The following is a 14,517-nucleotide window of genomic DNA, read 5'->3' on the forward strand; positions in this document are numbered from 1 at the left end:
ATATAACTGTCCTATGTCTTCAAATTTACAATTCCTTATAGTGCCCATTAGGGGTGTACTACCTTAAGTTCTCTTAGTAGCATTTGGCTTACAAATGTTTTCCTGTTATTAAGTATATATAATAAGTTTTAGGAGCTATGATTTATCCTGTCTATGAAAAATGATAAAAATTGTTTTATGATTATCACATTATTTTTTTTCAAACTGCTCTATATAAAAACATAAAGTGGATTTTTACATAAAATTTATCATCAAGCAATATTTGACTTCAATAATGAAATAAGTAATTTAATACATTATTTCGATATAAATCATTATCGTAAGTCATTTGGTACTTTAATTTCGACAGCGCCGTTCGAATAGTGACGGAAAAAGCGAGCTGTCAAAAAGATGGCGAAGAACAATTGGCAGAAATAATGTTTTTTTTTTAATTTATGTTGACTTCAAGTGTGTAAAACTATATACCTGCTGCAAAAAAAATATGTTGAATTTTGAAAAGAATACTTTCAGAATACCCGTAGGAAAGATATATAATGAATATTCTTTAAAATCGAATAGTACGTTCACAAAAATCATTGCTACATGTATCAGTTAAAACTCTGCTAAAATAGAAGCATCATAATTTGTTCCGGATCAGTTAATTCTGTTAACATACAACATTCATGTGAGTTATGTTTTTTATGGTTTTTTTTCCAGAAACTCTCATAAGATTGTGAAAGTTGAATAAATTTTACTGTTTAAAATTTTATAAGAAAAACCTATAAGATATAGCTTTATACCATTTGTTTTATCTTAAAATCAAGGACGTACAAACCCGAGGAGACAATTCTGATTCAATAAAGATGGGTGAATATTAGGTTTTCTAGTTTTCAAAAAAACTTAGTCAAAAAAGTTTGTAAAATTTTTCCTAAATACTACATAAAAGAACAACCTCTGACATCTACACCAGGGAATCGATTCTTTGATTCCATGGCAAATATCACTGTTACTTCTTTAGTAAGGGGAGTGAGTAAGGATGGTGATCGCAAGTTAGAATCTATGCCTCGGCCGGAATCCTTCGAATACTTTTGCATATTTCTGCTACAAACTGAAAACGCAAGATGAGGCTTGTCAGTGATGTCTGGATCCTACAGCTTTTCTAAAAAACGCAATACTTTCTTATAGAAAAAAGCAAAATAAAATGCTTTCTGACTTGAAAAAAAAATCCGTCCTTTCGTAAAAAAACATTACGGTTGAATGCTCTCCTACATTCATATAAATGACATTAAATAACAACCTCTTACATGCGTCAGGGATGTATTTTAACTAAGTATGTCGCGATTACTGGTGCATTTGAAGATGAAACTATTGTATGTATGAAAAAAGCTTTACAATTTTGGAACAAGTTGTTTCCCGTCAGCATGACATTGTGCCAATATAGCAGGTGCAATAAAATATATTTAGATCAATGCAGTAACTGTTATAATAAATGTTGGATTAAACTTTTCTATTTTGTCATTATTTTTGTGGGTTTTCCATGTTTTCGGATATTATGATGTCAATGCCAATTACAATGTATCTCAGATATCAATTTCTACAAGGGTGGCACGACTGTACGGATTATATGCCAACATTTATTTAATTTTGAAAATACAAAACAGGAATATATTAACATGGAGAAAATTAACTGTCCATAATTCTTCAACCCGGAAAACATTCTGAAATGCTAAACTAGTTATATTATATAATTACTTTGTCTAAGCAACATTTTTTAATGAATTGATCAAATAAGTGTTTTTCCAAAGATTTTAATTGCAAAAACAAATACTGTTATTATTTTACTACTCCAATACTCTTGAATTGTTTTAATTTACTTAAACTCATGCAAGTTGTTGTGTCTAAAATTCATATCGTAAAAATTTCAATGAATCAGGTTGTACGAATGTTAAATATATAAGATAATTAAAATAAATCAAGCTACGTGTTAAGTTCAATTTTTGACAATCATTTGAAGATCAAATGAATCTCATAATAATACAGTACTGACACACTTTCTTTAATAAAAACTTTATGAAAAAAAATCAAAACTATCGAATTTTAAATATTAACGTTTATAGAAGAATTCAAACAAGACAAACCCTCTTCTAGAAAGGAAGTCTTTCTTTCCTACAAAATATACATAAAATAACTTCCAAGGCTGTTTCTATAATTAACAGCGTGGATATTGGCAATTTTTGTTTTATATGGCACCAAGACATAGCAGTTTTATGCTGATTCTAAAATAAACAGTAAGTTAACTCTCTGCAATATTTATTGTTCCATGTGCTTTATTTCAAATCACTGATAGATGATTCAATTGTTTCAAGTGTTTGCATCTTTATTAGATTGTGTTTGTGTGTAAAGATATAATGTCATTGACTTCGGAAAGAGTGAAATGCCGTCTATCTTTTATCCATAGTCAAGATATGTTACTTAGTTGGTTTGAAAAGTTTAAACGGTCGCATTTATTGAAAACATGTTAATATTTTTAGCATGTTTTGTAGCACGCAAATATGAAATTAAAAAATAATTATAAATGATAATAAATAGTTTTGTATTGTATGCTGGTAATTTAAAATAAATTAAATGTAAAAACATCATCATTTTTGACATATTGCAGCAAACTTTATTGTCTTATTACCTAATACCGCTGATATCTTTTACACAAATGACTATGAATAATTTTAATATCCATACATGTAAAATGCAGCACATACTTTAAAATTTGAATCTTTTATCCATAACTGTCAATGTTAATTTTCGATGTGAAGTGTTATTGCAAAACGAAGTTTCTGAATACTCATTTCCGTAAAGTTTATTACCGAAACGCAACAAAAGTGCAACACACAAAACAACATGCAAATTCAATATTCATTTTTGCAATATTTCGTGTATATCGATCTGGCATGGCCATATGATATTTGAATTTTTTTGCAGCATTTATCAGTTTCTACAAACAATATTGCATTCTGTATCGCTTGAAGTAATCGTTGTGATAACAAAGGAATGAATATAAAACAGCACTAGCAGGAGCAGCAGAAGCAGCAATAGTAGTAGCAGTAGCATGACAAAGTCTCCATATGTTGCATGCATGTTACTACAATGAAAATATCCGAATATATAACAAAATTATAAATAGGTGACTGCACAACACGAATAACCTTTTCAACACTCATTTAACAAGTTATTGCTAATATAAAACAATGAACTAACAGACTAAAAAATAAATCAATAAAACATAAAACCATCCACAATAATAACAAAACACACAAAAAACACTGCATACAATCACATCATGTTGACTACATTTGCGCACCTTATTTTGCAAGTATTTTACAAAACACATAGCTGCATTATAGGCCAAATAACGGATGATTTTATTATATGTTCATTAACACATATTAGCACAAGTCATTTCAAGAATTGTGTGTCATCTTTAATTAATACAATTATTAATCCTGTACCAGCCTTGATAAATTTAATAGTGTTTCAATGTTTAAGTGAAGTGCAGGTACTGAAAATCGAGCTGGAATTTTATACAATCGTCCTGAAATTGTAGGGGCAATTGTTTTCAACGTAAAATAAGACTCTTTCAAAATTAGGGAAACAGATCGTTGGCATTCTTTAACAGAGTTTTCAATAAATCTTTAAAGAGCATTCCTACCAAAAAGAGGATGACTTTAAAAGTGTGAAATAAAGCAGATGTCTTGGCGTTTGGGTTTATCAAATCTAAATTTTTTAAATATTAAAAACATAATATGTGTAGAAAGCTTACAATATGCGCCATAAGAAATGTTTCATTGTGTTGATTGAATAGAATCAATTAAAAGGCGCTTACCTTAGCTATCACGTTACTATGTCATCTGGTGATGATGCTATCGTTAGGTCATAAAATGTAGTTTTGACATTATTCACATTCAGTTTGAAATTTCTAAATTTATTACATTAAAAAAAGAAGATTATTTAAAGATCCTGTATGTTGTAATTAAGAGTGTTACCACACTTAAGTGAACTTTAATATATGTATATAATTACGATTTTATAACAATTTTTAAACATCGAAGAATATGTAAAATATGTACTGCAAATATTTGTCCACATTTTATCATTGAAATATATGCATTCATTTCTTACTGAAATATTTGACTTAGACTTTACTAACATGAAATGTAAATTCGGTAATATCTTTACAAATAATGCTTTTTAGAGCTTACAATGTTGGAAAATCTTTATTTGAGCATTAAAACCATAAAAAAATTGAGTTACAAGGTCTTTAAGGTATTTATTGTACAATATTGAGCTTAAGAAAATGATTAAAGAGATAAAGGGGAAAATGATTATGGTTACTCGACTGGACATAGAGTATAGAGCATAGAACATTATGTATAATATGTTTGATAGAATTGTGCGATAATCAGAATTATATTTATTTATTATATGAATCAATTGACAGGACAAGAATGTCTTTGCGAACAATTGTCCTCTATTAATTAGTTCTAATCGTACCAGTTTTACACAAATTAATCAACCAATAGAAGCCAATCTTATTTCTTGTAACTTCTTGTAACTTGAAATGATATCTATCAATTGTGAAAAATATGAGTTTAAGCACCTGTAAGAACTTTGTTACGATGAACATCAAACATTAAGTCTTCAAAGCGAAATATGCAACTGTCGTGAAAAAGTTAGCACATATAAATACATATTTAGTAACAATTTTACTAGAGCCAAAAGCATCTAACACATAAGCACTTGTGCCACAAGAGTTAAACGTTTGCCATTGCTAAATTGTTGTCTTAGTGGGGCAAACAACATGCCTCTAGAACAGCAAGCGTGTATTTTATTCAAATTAAATTAGGTTCTATTATAATTTATTGTAAATTTGTTCCAACTGTCAATAAGTTAATTACGAATGTCAACAGACATTAAAGGAAAACTATTGCAATTATGCAAATTTTCTAGATTTCTCAAGTGACCAACATTTTCAAATGTTAGATCGATAAGCCACATTTCATTGATGAATTGATAAAATAAGATTTTTTAAGATGGTAATTGTGGTCTCAGATGCTATGACCCTAAAAAGATTTGATTTGTTTTAATTAACTTATACTTTTTATTTTTTAAGCAAAATTTATATTTCGTGAACAAGCCATACTTTAAAATTTACAATTTATCAGATGGTGAGAATGTAGAGCCAATTGTTACTAGATAATTATTCTTAAAAAGAATTATCCTGAAATTGTAAGTTAACATTATATGATATTTCAGAGTCAGTTCATGGAACACTTTTTTCAATTAATGAAAGGGGTATAAGTACTGAGATAATTAACGTTACTCAAAATTGATAGATATTTATTTTATGCTTTCAGTGGACTACTGATTTATCCGTGAAAATTATATTTGATTATTTCACAGTGAAAATTATCAAAATATAATTTCACAGTTTTCAAAGATAAAACTACTTTTTTAAGATTTTCCCCCATGTGGTACCTCAATTTTATTATTGTTGACAATTCTGACATTACAGGGCTGTTTAGAGAAAAGCAAAGCTGAAATTGATAAATAACCGAGTTTTCAAAAGTAATAAAAAGAAGAAAACCTACTTTAATTCATTCAAATTACCAATCACCAAATATCGTCAATAAACTTTTGTTTCCTTCTTACAGTCTGAAAAATACAATTCCTTCGACATGTAGAACACCTTTTGATGACATTTGGGCCTATTTAAGTATCCTACGAGCAATAACTGCCTAATAACTTGAAAAGCAATGACAGCCATCAGCCCCGAAGAATAAGTTAATAACCCAGCGTTCGTAAGTTTGTAAGGCAGCCTTTCACAAAGTCCATGTCTTCCAATTTCCTAATCGTTTTTAGAATGTTTACACATCTGTCATCACTTATTAATTGTTAAATATTCAAAGCTGTTGACGGCCTTTCTTCAACACTGAAATGCTACAAAATTAGTTGATAAAAAATAGATATTTTTCTCTTTCATCAATGACCTTGACATTGAATTATGAAGACCAAAGCTTTACTTGCACTTCAGATTATACTACTGTTGATATAAAGAAACAGACGAGGGTTTCTTTAAACGTGAATTTGCTATAAGCGTATAGCATTATGCATATAATGATTTTTACAGAACATTTGGATACTTTTTTTGTTAAATGCTTTAATGCGATTTCTGAAAACAGATGTTAAGATTACTTGTTATACATTTTTCGTCCTTGACACGAGAATAGAATACATCCGATAAATATTAGAGGGATATTATATTGTTATTATAATATACGAGTAGGTAGGTAGAATAGGTGAATAAATTTACACCATTGTTTGGAGAAATAAATATCAAAGCAGAATTACAGCTGAATTTAAAAAATTGCAACGTTTTCAATGCAAAATAAATGTAATTTTATCATACGCTCTTTTAGCACTTAGTTTCCGTTATAAGTTATATAGCTTGATGCTCTTTCAGCCGTATGTAGCTCTTATATTAAACTTGCAAATGAAAGCAATTAAAGTGTACGGAATAATAAAACTATATTCTTTGTTGAAAAAAGTATTCAATGCATATATTTTCAACATTTTTTCAGGTCAAATGACATGCATCTTAAACGTATGATCGATGAAGTGTAGGAATTTTTGACATAAATACGTTTTATTTTCATTTAGTTTTCATTATATAGGTTAATGTTCTCTCCGTCCTCTGAAACCCTGTTATATTGAGATGTGATTGAAACAGGATAGATATACAGAAAATCATCTGTTCACATTCTTATAATTAACAATAAGCAAAACATATGCTGTGATGACAGCAGTTATTTTATTTGAGATCAGCAAAAACGTTACACTGAATTTGTCTGTCAGACTTTGCCAAAAACACGAAATGATACTATATTTTAAGCTGAAGAAAATATGCTTAGCGTCTATTTTCCCAACTTGTGGCTCTATCAGGTGTTGGAATTGTAGGCAGAATCTGTTCATCCATTCGGTAATTTATCATAGTGGATTGTTTTTATAATATATACTTGATTATACAATATTCATTTCAAAAGATTTTTGGTCATTGAACCAGTTGCTTAATATAAGAATAATTCCAGCACTAAGTGTTGAAAATTGAGTACCGCTCTGGAGCGGTACTGGAGCGTGAAGGATGATGCCCTTTTTAGTCCCCTACCGGTTTAACCGGAGGGGACTTTAGGTTTACCCTCCGTCCGTCTGTCTGTCTGTCTGTCAGTCCGTCCGTCCACAAAACTGGATCCCGCGATAACGCAAAAAGTACTGACTGAAAATATTTTTATGAAACTTAATATATGGATAGATGGTAGTATGGAGATTATGCACGTTTTTTCTCTTTTTCCTATGTTGAAAATTCTGGTTGCTTTGGCAACAAATAGAATTAAAATATGGCAAATTTCACATATAAACTGGATCCAGTGATAACGTAAAAAGTACTAAAAATATTTTTTATGAAACTTGAAATATGGGTAGATTGCAGTCTGGAGATTATGCACATTTTTTCTTTACTTCCTATGTCGAAAATGCACTGAATTTTAAAATTTCTGATCCCAGTTTTTACCCTTTTTTCTTAAACTTCTTTATTAGTCCCCTACCGGTTTACCGGAGGGGACTATAGGTTTACCCTCCGTCCGTCTGTCTGTCCGTCCGTCTGTCCGTCCGTCAGTCCGTCCGTCCACAAAACTGGATCCCGCGATAACGCAAAAAGTACTGAAAATATTTTAATGAAACTTGATATATGGATAGATGGCAGTATGGAGATTATGCACGTCTTTTTCTTTTCTTCCTATGTTGAAAATTCTCTTTTCTTTTCTTCCTATGTTGAAAATTCTGGTTGCTATGGCAACAAATAGACTGAAAATATGGCAAATTTTACACATAACCTGGATCCTGCGATAACGCAAAAAGTACTGAAAATATTTTTATGAAACTTGATATATGGATAGATGGCAGTATGGAGATTATGCACGTCTTTTTCTTTTTTTCCTATGTTGAAAATTCTCTTTTCTTTTCTTCCTATGTTGAAAATTCTGGTTGCTATGGCAACAAATAGACTGAAAATATGGCAAATTTTACACATAACCTGGATCCAGTGATAACACAAAAAGTACTGAAAATATGTTTATGAAACTTGACTTATGGGTAGATAGCAGTATGGAAATTATGCACATCCTTTTCTTATTTTCCTATGTTGAAAATTCTGGTTGCTATGGCAACAAATAGACTGAATTTCAAGATTTCTGATTCTAGTTTTTTAGTTTTTTCACCATAAGTTCTTTATTTCTTAAGGTATTTTCTTCAAACTTTAAATATAAGTTGCTTGTCATCAACCACATCATATGTGACAAGGTTTACAACTCTAGCACACAATTTATCAGAATTACCTCCCTTGAACTTAAAATTTTCATGAAAAAAACATTGTTTTTTTTAATAACTTCTTTTTCTGAATGTATTTATTTCAAACTTCATATAAATGTTTCTTATTATCACTCAACATTTGTGAGTGTTCAATACTCTAGCAAGACTATTTCCAGAATTATGCCCCTTTTGAACTTAGACTTTTTTTTGAGAAATTGGTAATTTTTACTCCAACTTCTTCAATCATGATAGGATTTTAAAAATGTTATATTTTGATAACAGGGATGTTTAAAAAATAACTTTAGAGTGTCCTTCAGTCCGTCTGTCTGTACATAAAAATTGTTTCCTGTGATCACTTTTAAAGAACTTTTTCAACAAATTTACTTAAAATAGGAACCTAAGTGAATGGCCAATGGCCCTTCAGAATGTTGCTTGGGCTCTTACCGGTAGGGGACTTATGGATTGCTTGCAATACTATGATAATTGCTTGTTTCTTAAGGTATTTACTTCAAACTTTAAATATTAGTTTTTGGTCATCAACCACATCATATGTGACAAGATTTACAACTGTAGCACAAAAATTATCTATCAGAATTACCTCCCTTGAACTTTTCTTGAATGTTTTTTCAAAAAAACTTCTTCATTAATGTATCTGCTTCGAACTTCATATGCATGTTTCTTATTATCACTCAACATATGTAAGAAGGTTCAATACTCTAGCAAGACTATTTTCAGAATAATGCACCACTTGAACTTTTTCGAGAAATTGGTATTTTTTACTCCCAATTTCTTCAGTCCTTTTAGGATTTACTTCAAACTCCCACATCATAATAATATGACAAGATTTTTTCCAACAAATTTACTTAAAATAGAGAAAAGTTGAAACATTCGATATACTTATTCATCCTGAGAAAATTGGACCTGTATAAACATAATTTCCTTACTTGGCAGGGAAACTTAACACATTACTTTGATATAGACAAACATAAAACTCAAAAGATTTTAGTTTATTGATGTCATTCATTCATTCAATGGTATAATTGAATGGCCAATGGCCCATCAGAATGTTGCTTGGGTTCTAATCGATAGGGGATTTATGGATTGCTTGCAATACTATGATAATTGCTTGTTTTCATTATCCCTCATGTACAGACTTAATCAAACCAAGTCTGCAATGTTTATGTAATTTTGTTGAGATAAATGTATCCGAGGGATCACACTTTTTAGCATATTTATTAGCTACATTGTATGACAAAAAAAACTGCTGGTGTGGTTATATATTTAATGGAAGAAAAATTAGTCTAGTAGTATCCACCATCTACATTATGTACGGAGTAAAATCATTATCAAACTACACGTAGCAACGAAATTCAGACAAAACAACGGGTTTTTTGTTTGTTTTAAATACAACATGGACGGACATCCTTTGGTAAAACAGTATCTCTAGGATGTAAAGTATCATTAAAGAAATTGTTTTATTTAACAAATATTTTTTCAGGAAATGTATCTTGTACATACTTATATTTGTAAGACAATGCAAAAATATATGCTCTAATATGCTCTATTACAATGCACTTCTCCATCGCAAAAAAATTTAAATAAACTTACATTTCTAAGCATATACGTATCAATCTGTATATCGTTCTTTGACGTCATTTCTAGTTTTTAGGACTTTTGACCTTTTACAGTTTTTATAGATATCATATTTTTGTGTTTTTGTCGAAAAATTACATTGTGATGCACTGTGTTTCGCCAGTGTTTATCGTAATATTTATATATAACAAAGATTTGGCATAAAAATTAACCAAATTTGGGCTATTTCTTTTAAATTTCAATCGTTCTCACGCTAAATTGTGTCAACTTAATGGGCAATGGTGGTTGAATAAAGCAAAAGGTAACTGAAAATCGATTTATATTGACAATATAACAAAAAATAGAAAAGAAAACGCACATCCTTGTTAAACTACCGTCTCTTCTTCGTCATGTGTTACGTATATCTTTTTGTCATGAAAAAAGTGTACTTTTTAAATGTCTTCCTCTCCGTTTGAAATTTATAAATGAAAAACATTTACTTGTTTGTGTTATTTCCTTAACACAATGCGTTGAAATATATGCATATTTCTAAATCCATTTTGTTTTACTTGTGCGTTGCAATATTGACTTGAACCAAAGACAAAAATGTGTTTCGGCAGATAATCCGGAACTAATGTCTTCATATCATTATTACCATGCTATGATTTACTTTGCTCCCAAAAATAGACAGTAAAAATAAAATACATAAAATACTGCCCGAAGGTAGAGAGTAGGGAGCAGCATCTTTAAATTGTTTGATGTTTCTAAACAATAATTAAAATGATGTTATAACAGATACAAATCGTTTTTTTTTTTGCATACAACGGTCAAATATGTTTAAGAAAACAACACCAAAAATCTTTTATCTAAGTCGATCGTGTTTTAAAAAAAATAACGTATATGTACATGCTCTTCTCATTGGTAGAGCATCATGTGTCTGTCCGACTAAAGAACTACTTCATCCATCAGTCATTCCTTTTGCATGAAAGTATCTTCATAATAAATAATAAAAACGCTAATATCAATCAAATTAATGTAAAATAAATTAATAAATAGAATATAAGATAATATTTACAAAAAATATATTCAGTGTTATTTCTGAAAGAATTTAAAAATTACACCGTGACACGGAAGTTTTTTTACTGCTTATATTAAGTCTTATAGATGGGGTAATGTTATAGATGAGGTTCTTTTAACTCTGACAACTTTATGAGGGCAATGACTCGAGAAAGAATTACAAAAAATGTAGTCTGCATCGGATCCTTGAACTAAATATGTTCCATATAGTTTTTGGAAAGATTACATTGATCAGAACAGAAGTAATGATTTAAAATACTCATATTGCTCACTTCACAAACAAATAATTTCATTAAATTGGTTAACAGTTTAAATTAATGAAATGATAGTCTGAATTGTTATTAGATTAATCAAAATATGTCTTGATAAATATGTTTAATATACCTATAATGTATGCAAAGCAACGTTCATTAGAGAATCATAATGACAGAACATTGACTTTCTGTTTCGGTTGTTGTAGGCAAAAGGGTAAGTTAACATCAGATGAAAGAGACTATGTAACTTTTGTGAACTCATTATTTGTTTTTAGTTACAACAGCATTCTGTCATCGATATATCGGTGAATGAACTTAAAGCTATTATAGACTTTAAAGACCTATTTATGTTCATCCAAATTCTGAAGGAATAAGCATGTCGGTACAGGTTGCCTACATATCTCAACCTATAAATAAATAAAACAAATTCTTAAAAGACAGTTGTTTATAACTCTGTGGTAAAACTATAAATAGTCTGGATTTGGCAGTAGCATTTAAGTGTAGAATGATTTTATATGAGAAAATACCATGAACGCCTTGATTTATTTTTGTTTCAGTCATTTTGAAAAAATAATCAGAGTTTTACCCTTTATGATAGTGAAAAAGTTGTAAGATAAATAATAATTAACATAAAGGGATGATTTTTTTACAACTTGTCGATCTGTAGATATAATTTATTTGTTTAAACAAGTTTAAACAGGGTTAAACAGTCCCATCCAAGAAAAATGAATTAAAAGCTGCTTAGACATATCAAATTTTGATTAATCATTTGATTATTAAAATAATAATAATGATAAAACATTTTATTTCAGAATAATTGAAACATTTTAGACCTCAAACAATGTAAGGAGTTTACATAAGTCATGGTTAATTTGATTTCCGATCAACGAAATCTATCAGTGTGATTGTATATGCTTATGTAATATACTTTTGTAATTATGAAAAATGTGCCAATTGTTAACCAATCTATACAATTACAGCTTACTGTCGTACTGCTTTATCCTTGGTTATCTGAGATAAATTTATGTACTGTATTTCAAACAAAACAGGTTCATTTTGCAAGGTTAAAGAGAGAATTTTGACCTCCTGGTGCTTTCATTTTAAGCAGGTGTTTAAAAATTGATCAATGTTTGAAAGTTGAAATCTGAATTTAACTAAAGTCGATTACAAGGTGCGTTAGAATTACAAATGTCCCAGAGATATCTGTGCAGCGGAGAGTAAGTAATACCGTTATTACGTGTTATATTATAACAGATGAATGAGTATGCTAGAAATATCGATGCAAGAGTGTGGTAGAAATGCCGAGAAAGGTACAAATGCTAGAATGATTTAGAAACACTGATGACGGTTATTAAAGATGATGCGTTGTGCTTGAAAAACAAGCTCGTTCAAATCGTGGCTACTTTTTGCCCATGATTTTTTGTTTTCATTGACCAGATTTCCTTTATATTTATGTCTACAAAATTGTACTATATATATGTCATTTCCCCTTTCTATTTCTTCATATTTCTTATTAATACAGTATCCCATTTTATTGAAGTAATCAATTAAGACAACAAAACATATACATATAAATACTTATTAACATATCCATCCAGGAATTGTTTATAATCAGTACATTCAATAGTTAAAAACTTATTTATTATACATATATTCAGGGAGTGGGAAATGAAATTTTATTTTTGAACTTTGTAAAACAGAGACTTAAAGATAACTACATGCAAAACTGGACTGAATCTCTACGCAATTCATCAAGAGCTTCCCTTTAGATTCTTTTTTCAAACTTTGATTTTAAATTGTATCTTGAACAAATTAACATTCAGAAATTTAGAATAGCATTAACAAGATTTAGAGTTTCAGCACATAGGTTATTAATTGAAACAGGGAGATGGCATAAACCAAACAAAATTCCAAGAAATGAAAGAAAATGTATAATATGTAACAAACTCGAGGATGAATACCATTTTTTATTAGAATGTACTTTATATTGTGATATAAGAACGAAGTATTTACCAAAGTACTACTGGAAAAGACCAAATATACCTAAATTTATCGAATTAATGTCAAATGAATCGACTACTATAATAAGAAAACTGTCCACTTTTATTTATAAAGCTTTTGAAATCCGTACACCGATTTACTTTTCTTAAAAATATTTTCACTCACACTTTTCTCCTACAACGTCATTTTTACAAGTATATATTAATAATCAGTTTTGTTTAATCATTCAATACTTAGAAATATACATTTTATATGTAAGTGTAATGCACATGTGTATTTGATTATTAGTTCATGTTATATTATGCAATATTAAGTTTCTTCTAGTAAAACATACATATTTATATGTGATTGTAATGTATTAAATCACAAGTTCAGGTTCTATTGTGAATTATTAAGTTTCTTCCGGTTAGAACATAATGCAATTTATTTTATTTACTTTTTTATTTCTTAGTGTTTAAAAGCTTTATGCATGCAACACAATTAATTCTATTAAGAATTGTTACATAAAATGTGTAATTACATGTCTTTTAGAGACTATTATATGTCATTGTTATATGTCACCATTTACCTATATTTATTATTAAATGATTGATTGTATACCATGACACTCATGGGTTTGTAACCTTTTGTGAATAAAGATTTTTATTATTATTCTTGTCATAAGTGTTTTTGATCTTTGATAACCATGCCCATATTTTATTCCAATAAATAAATACAATATAAAATTATAATCAACATTTAAACCTTATTTGATCCGAATTCTTTTGATTAAGGTATTATAAAACTGATTAACTTACATCAATGGTTCATCATAAACATATTTGAGGGCTTTTTATAATGAACTTGATCAATTGATTTCACCATGCCCTTATGCATGTACTTTTTGTTAACGTATATCCAATGATTCAAATAAATCAAGCCACGAAATTATATGAGGAACAGACATAACTAAACATACATGTATCATCAAAATACTATACTAACGTCCTTTGGTTTTTTAAATTAAGTCTATAATAAAAAAAGACAAATAAAAACTACTGCATTTTGAATAATAATAAACCTCTCTTTAAGATAACAAAGATTTATTTCCAACAAGTTATTTATCAAAATTACATTCAAGGTTATTTTAATCTATATTTAACAGCGTGGGTATCGTTTATCTACAGATGATCTATTCCAAATGGCTCCGAAACATAGCAGGTTTATGCCTGCATCTTAG

This window comes from Ruditapes philippinarum, unplaced genomic scaffold (assembly GCF_026571515.1).
Source record: "Ruditapes philippinarum isolate M1 unplaced genomic scaffold, ASM2657151v2 ctg47_1_1_1_1, whole genome shotgun sequence".
NCBI classification, from domain to species: domain Eukaryota; kingdom Metazoa; phylum Mollusca; class Bivalvia; order Venerida; family Veneridae; genus Ruditapes; species Ruditapes philippinarum.